This window comes from Monodelphis domestica, chromosome 4, assembly GCF_027887165.1.
Source record: "Monodelphis domestica isolate mMonDom1 chromosome 4, mMonDom1.pri, whole genome shotgun sequence".
NCBI classification, from domain to species: domain Eukaryota; kingdom Metazoa; phylum Chordata; class Mammalia; order Didelphimorphia; family Didelphidae; genus Monodelphis; species Monodelphis domestica.
In genome coordinates this window covers 434,442,990-434,450,791 of record NC_077230.1, presented here as the reverse complement: position 1 = coordinate 434,450,791, position 7,802 = coordinate 434,442,990, and the positions used below count along the sequence as shown (strand labels likewise).

Below are 7,802 nucleotides of genomic sequence, written 5' to 3'. Positions count from 1 at the left end.
GATTTTCTTTTAACTATTATTGATTTGGGCAATAACCTAAGATATCTATTTTCTTATAATAAAAATACATACCCCAAAAGCTTTAGACTATGGAAATTTGCCATTTATTGATAAATGTTATGGGACTGTGATTTATAATTGTATCTGATTCTAGGGAATAAGATAAAAAAAGGAGCACAGATTTTATCTACATTGTGCTGTAGAAGCACAGATTTAACTTGAATAGTGCCAAATAAATTGAGCACACAGGTCAAAAAAGAAAAGAAAGAAACCAATCCAAGTGGGATTGATGAACTTCTATGCCAGTATGAAAAGACTTGAACCTACTGTGAGACTCAAGGTTGCAGCACTTGACAAATGTTAAGACACAGGCCTCCTTGAACCACACTCTTTGTAAAATACTATCTGTGAAACTACCTAAGAATTGGCCAGTTTGGCTCCCTTATCCCTGAGAAGTGATGAAATATCAATGTAAGGAATGACACTTCCCTACCACACACAAAAATCTAGTCCCTTTTCTCTCATAGTATAGAAACTTCCTCTAGTCTTGGCTGCAAATGGGTAAGTGAAATATTATTGTTTTCTTTTCTCCAGACTTATGGGATAAAAATTACTTTAATTAGACCCTAATACCAGGGCCTGTTATGAATTTATTCTTTTTTAATTCAGAAATTTTATATACATAGTTTTTGATATTTTGATTCTGATTTTGACTTTTTTATTTCCAAAGCTTAAATTTTTCCTCTATTTTTCTTGTATGTTTTTGGATTCTTTTGATAATTGACTCATACACCTATAACTCAACCACTTTGAGTTGATCTGGGTGTTGGTGAACACCTTCAGGTGGGGATTGTATTGTATTTTTATTTTTAAAAATCCAAGATTTAAATTTTTTTAAAAGAATTTCAAGAAAAGAAGTTTAGTAACTCCTTGAACCCAAAGAATGAACTCTTCAATGAAAGAGAAACCTACACTGCATCAAGAAGATCCAGAATGAATTTTTGGGTGCAAATGATTGAAGAAAAGGAGATTGAACATTTATTAGAAATGTACACTTTTTTGCCAAAGGGGACTGTCCCCTAATTTAGCTTTTTGACAATGTGCCTAGCAAAACTTTGGTTTTGCTTTCTCTTCTATTTCCCTCTTATCTCTATTGTAATTTCCTCTTAGAAAGTGAAATATTGCATATATTTGTAGATAGAAGTTTTTAGGGGTACAAGATGATTCTGTTAAATGATCAATGGGGAAACTAGTCTCCCAATGATCATCAAGGGGAGAATTGTGAAGATTGTATTTGGCTCTCCCCTGATTGTAAGAATGAAGGTACTTAGCTCTTCCTTGTTTGTGAAGATTAAATTGTAATCCCCTGTCTATTTTTTAGATTTTAATCCCCAAAGTGTAAACATAGTACAAGATATTCTACCCATTTTGGATTTTAACCACAAAAAGGTGTGAACACCCATTTCATACAATGAGTGGGAGGTCTGTGACCCACATGTGAAAGAGTGAGCAGTCTTGGAGTGGAACTTCAGCTGTGATTGGTAGATGTAAAATGTATGGGAAGTGACACAAGAGAAAAAGGCCTTTAAAAGTGGAAACAGACAGAGTTATCAGGCTAAAGAGAAACAAGACACAACTCCCTTTATAACCAAGAGGCAGAGCACCCTCTAGTCCCTCTAGGACATTGGTAAAGGAGACTTGTTTTTTGCTTATGGAAATTTCATGCTTCCGTTGAAAAACCATATTGTTCTTGAAGAAATAGCCATACATTCTTTATTGGTAAAATTCTAAATGCTACACAATGAAACATTTCAACCACATGAACAAAGTCCTAATTACTCCTCTCTGTGATAATTACATTTGTTCTAATCAGAGATTTATTATAATGGTGAAGGGGATAAGAATTTCACTTGTTCTTTTAGCTGACAAGGAAACAAGGATATTTAAGCACATCTCTTCAGTTTTTTAGGTGAGGCACTTCATAAAGTGAGTCCATATCCCCAGAAATTCAATTATTGAAATGTATTTATGGAAGCTTCATCAGACTAACATTGTAGGATAGTTTATATGTTACATTATACAGGTTCTTATTTGTCAGTGAAGCAAGCCTTATCACAAACAGGTGTGTGGGTGTGTGTTTGTGTGTGGGTGTGTAATCAGTGATAAGTGAGTAACATTCTGATCACTCAGAGCTTTACTTTCATGTGTACTTAATCACTTATCCCTAGTTAGCTATGTGTTACCTTGCATTCCATCTTGTGAATCTTAAAATTTCTCAGACTTGTCAATGTTAAAAATTCCCCATTGGGGAATTTTTTATTGGGACAATTCCCTATTGGGACTATTCCCCATTTTAAACAGTGAAGCTACTTAGATCTAAAATGTGAGAGCTCTTCTTAGATCAAAAATGGGAAGACCTCTACTCCACCCGTACTTAAGACTGCTTTAGGGGAGAAAACTCCTTGCTGAACAATGAAAAATACTTATACCCATACTTAAGCCATGCCTATTTTTAGAATTAATACAAAGGGGTGCTAAGTACCTATTAAAGGTCAGGCAACTTGTAAACTTGCCAGGACAAAAAGGTGAGAAACTTACTCAGAGATTCTAACCTACTCAGGTGTGGATTACTAAAAGGATTAATCTACTCAGCTGTGAATTCAGAATGGGCTGTCCTTTGGAAAACGTCTATTGTGATTGGTAGATGGAAGAACTTAGGGGAGGTGACATAGGAGAAAACCCCCTATATAAGAAAAGGACAGCCTGTTGAAAAAGAGATAGAGTCTCTTGAGAGACAGCCTCTAAGGAGGTTATTGAGAGAAGGACAATCTCTAAGGAGGTCTCTCAAGGGAGGCTGACTCTGGCTGGAACTCCCTCTGGGGAGACTCTGCCCCCCTGAATCCTCGATTGAACACATCTTACGGTGAGTGATTAGGACTGACTGATCTTTTCTTTTAGGACTTAGGCCTGGGTTGGCCAGGACTGCCTAGGCCTCCCTATTCTTTTCTCATTTATTTCCTTTTTCCCCCTCTCTCTCTTTCTTTGATTCCTCATTGTATTATTAATTAAATTCTCTATAAAACCCAGTTGACTTGGGTATATTCATAATTGGGAATATTTCCCTGGTGACCACCTTAAATATTTGATTTAAAACAAGACACTGTGGTGAAAAACATATGTTCTGCAGTCACAATTTACTCACCCACTCTTATATCTACTATAATTTATATCTTCCACTATTTTACTCACTACAGTTTACAACCTCACCATTTTAACTCTTACAGTTTATGGCATCCACTCTTTTAAATGCCACAATCCTGACCTCTTTTTTTGTTCTGATGTTCTTTTGTTTCCTGACCTTCCTTTCTCAGCCCAAGGTTTCTTGGATTCTAGCCTCCCACATGCATAAGCTGCTTGACCTTCTGAGGGGACTGGGTCAGTTTACTTAAAGAAATGCAGAAATGGATTAATCTGTTTTTTCTTCTTCAATTGTACTTTTTTCTCCAACCTACTTCACCTATTCAGACTACTTTATTTTCTCCTTTCATATATAGCCAATTGTACAGATTAAAATTAATATTCAATATTACAAGTATTATTTTAATACTATTTATTAAAAATCAACTTAGATCAAAGGGAAAAGTAAATCCTGAGAAAAAGCCCAGCCACGCCTAGCTCCACACCTAGCTCCACTCCAATCTAGCCAGAGAGAGCTTCCAGGGGAGAGAGAGACCATGGACAGTGGAAACAGAATTTAAACTCAAATCAACGTAAATGATGCACAAGTAGGAAAAGCAAAAGGGCATTGTGGGAAATATAGACCCCAGGGTTCAAGATTCCAATCAATACATATTCCCCTGTGATCCTATGGGAGACCAGTCTTCCCAAGGTATCATGAAAACATTACTTATAATTTGGACTATAGGTATATACAAATATTACTGTTTCTTTTTCAAGGGAAATTACAATAATTTGGGATAAGAGGAAAATAAAAAAGGAACAAAACGAAAATAGGTGCATTGACAAAAAGCCAATTAGGAGGCAGTCCCCTCTGACATAAGTGTACATTCAAAACAAAAGCATTTCAATCTCCCCAAAGTTCAAATTTGCCATATCTCAAAGTATGCTTTGGATCTTTGGTGCAGTGTATGGTCTCTGCAGACATTTTCATGACTTCTAGATTCTAGGAGGTAGTCTCTAAATTAGGCTCAAATTCAAGTCAAAATTCATGACAATAATATAGTACCCACACTGAGGAAAATTTTAATACATCTCCCCTAAGGAGGATACAGTGATACACATAGGAATTACACAGGGATACATGGTTGAGTCATAAGGCATATGAATCAGATATCATAAACATGAAAGTAATTTTTAAAAATAACCTATGTGAAATATGAAATATAAAAGAACTTGAAAAAATTCTGGGAAGGAGAAAAGAGAAGAAAAAGAATATCACAACTCATCAGGTTCTTGTAGGGATCCATGTCCCATAAACATGGAACAACAATGTTACTAACCAAATTTAGCAGCCTGGACTACAGTAAGTTGTCACATCATTAGAGAAAATAGAAAAGGAGACTAGATCTCGAGACAAATAGGAAATAGAATTCCCCAGTTCAACCCTTTTCTTTGCTTTTTCAGGATAATGGAGTCAGAACAATTGATGTTACATGCTTGATACAGAGTGCGGTACAAGGAAATCCTGCATGTAACACATGTTAAACAGCCACAACCTTAAGGCTAATACATGATCAAGTCATTCTGCATTTTGTGCATAAAAACATCAATCCCCATAGAATTGTCGTGGTTTCTTTTACCTTTTTGTGCTCATTTTGCACTTTGTAAGTCAAGTTCTGTGCTTCTTTGTGGTCCATTTTTCCTTTGGAGTAGACATAGTCATCGAGCAGAAATCTCATAATAGTTAAATAACCAGTGGCAGGTTGCCATAGTCCAAAGCTTTTTGGGTATGCTTTTATATACTAGCTAAATGGACATCTTAGCTTATTCTATTGCAAAAAGTAAAAATAGTTTTTAAAAAATTTCAATACTAGTAACATGTTTCAAGGCAAAAAATGAGAAAAGAAGAGAAAAAAATCAAATACTGCCTGTAGGAAGAAAACAAAATGTTAAAATATGTATATTTCATAATTAAAGAGGTTAAAGTATAGAGACTAGTTTTTTTAAATAAGATTCATTTCCTTTTTGACTTACTACAATCCACAGTGTGTGTGCAAATGAAGTATATAAAGCAATAATACATTCAAGAAAATACCAAAAAAAAATTAGAAAAGGCAAAAAATGTTAAAAAGGCACATCAGGTCAATACAAGTCACTAATTCAGATTTTCTTCTTTGAGGTAGTATATTTGTTGCCCTACAATGCAATTTGTGCAAATAAAAGGATCAACCAAATAAAGTACAACAAAATAGTACAAGTCTAGCAATAAAGATGTCTAATCACAATCAATAATCAAATACAATCATTGCAAGCAATTATTCATCAACAGATGAATATTTTATTTGTAATATATATATATATACATATATATATATATATATAAACCCATTCTTATAAGTTCCCCTCTCATAATTAATGCTGTCCAGTGTTAAAATGTGGGCGTTGTGAGATTTAAAATGGTCTTAAACTGTAGTGACTAAAATAGTGGAAGATATAAATTGTGATAGATATAAGAGAGGGTGAGTAAATTTGGCTTAGAAATATGTTTCACTACAGTGTCTTGGGTTTTAAAATCAAATATAAGGTGGTCGCCAGGGAAATGTTCCCAATTATTCAAATACCCAAGTCAATTGGGTTTTATAGAGATTTTAATTAACAATACAATGAGTAATCAAAGAAAGAGAGAGAGAGTAAGAAAGGAATAAGTATGAAGGGCCTCAAGCCAATATGGCCTAGACCTGAGTCTTAAAAAGAGAAATCAGTCAGTTTTTTATAACTCACCATAAGATCTGTCTAAGTAAGGATTTCTAATGACACCAATCCAGCAGAATCTCAGCTGCTTTCAACAGTTCCCTCCTCCATCTGAATGTTTCAGAATCAGTCTCCTCAGAATGAGTCTCTCCAATCTGAATGTTTCAGAATGACTACCCAGCTCTTCCCTGAGCTCTTATTTTTAAGGGAAAAATCTTCTCTGTCACCTCCCCTAAGTCCTTACATCTACCAATCACTGTAGATGTTTCTAAAGGACCGCCCATTTTGAATTCACAGCTGAATAGTTTTAATCTCTTTAGTAAGTCAGGAAAAAAATGCTGCTGTGTCGACAAATTTCATTAGAAAAAACCTCTGAATAAGTTATCACCCTTTTAGGTTTAAGTAGTGTACAAGTTGCCCCACCTTTATAGGTACTTAGTATCCCATTGTATCAATTCTAAAACAGTCATGACTCAAAGAACTTCCTGTCCCTTCCATAAGCATGGATCAAAGTGCTTTTCATTGCTCTCAAGGAGCTCTGTGTCCTAAAGCAGTCCTAAGTAGGGTGGAGTAGGGATATTCCCAAGGCAAGGAGCCCCCACACTCAAGTTGAGTTCTCACCATCTGCTAGAGAATTTTTTAAGTAGAAGATTCCCCAATGGGGGAAACCCCTAACATTCATAAGTCTGAGAAATTTTGAGGTTTACAGTGTGTAAACCTGTTGCACATCAGAAACACTTTTATTCAGATGTGATCTATGTAACTTACTAACTCTGTAAATACACTTGCAGGTTTTGTGAAGTAACTCAGGTTGACATTTTGTTCTGTATGTCCATTGAACACGATAAAAAGGCATGTGGTAGCAATGCATTTTACTGCTGATTAATGAAGACATTTATCTTTGACCTAAATTTGCCCTTCTGCAAGAAGGAGCAGTGATCTAGCTTGTTTCAGGAGCAAAACCACAATATAATACTTTCCTATTTTCCTGGACTATATATATCATATATAGGTCCCTTAAGTGGACCTTTGAGTTTGAAAGATAAACTATCTAAAAAATTGAAAAAAAAGCCATTTTATATGGCTACAGTGAATCCATGAGTCTCTCCAATTTTTATGGCTATTGATATAGTTAGTAGGACCTGGAATTAGCATCATTAGCAGGTTCAGTTGACCCCAGTACATTTGAAATTCTTTTACACACCATCACCTGGGTTTAAATCATAAAGTGAGAAATCTATGAGGCCTGCTTGAACAGCAGCTCCAGAGTTGTGGAGTTCTCACAGTTTTGTTTATAATTGTCTGATATATATAGTAATGTTTATGTCCCCTCCTGACAATGAGTTATAGGCATGGGTAAACAGTTTTGCTTGAATAGGTGGATGTCCAAATAGCATCTCAAATGGCAAGATGTGTAAATCACCTCTGGGTCTGCTTCTGAGATTAAATAGGACCAGAGGTAGAATTCAGGGCCATTTTAAATGGGTCTCCATGCACAGTTTGCCAAACAATTAAGTTCTTTATTCATTTATTCAACTCTGGGGATGATATGGTGTATGAAATTTAGGAGTTATCCCCAAACATGAATAAATGTGAGATAAGACTAAATCAGTAAAACAAGTTCCTTTATTCGAGTCAATATGTGCTGGCAGGTCAAAGTGAGGAATGATTTCTTTCTACAGGACTTTGGCATCAAAAGCCACTGTGGCATGAGCAATAGGATATGCTTCAGGCCACCTGGTTAGTTGATCTACTATGACCAGACAAAATTTATACTGTAGGGCTTTTGGCATAGAAATAATCAATTTCTGGGTGCTGAAATGGTGTGTAAGCAAGAGGACATCCACCAAAGGCTTTTCCTAGAAAGGCAT

At 35.5% G+C, this 7,802-nt stretch overlaps 1 protein-coding gene across 4 annotated transcripts in view; it reads right to left on the bottom strand.

Moving 5' to 3' along the window:
• Positions 1-7,802, bottom strand: part of LOC100023417 (zinc finger protein 420-like) — a 621,149-nt gene that overhangs the window by 341,377 nt on the left and 271,970 nt on the right. The window lies entirely within an intron of this gene.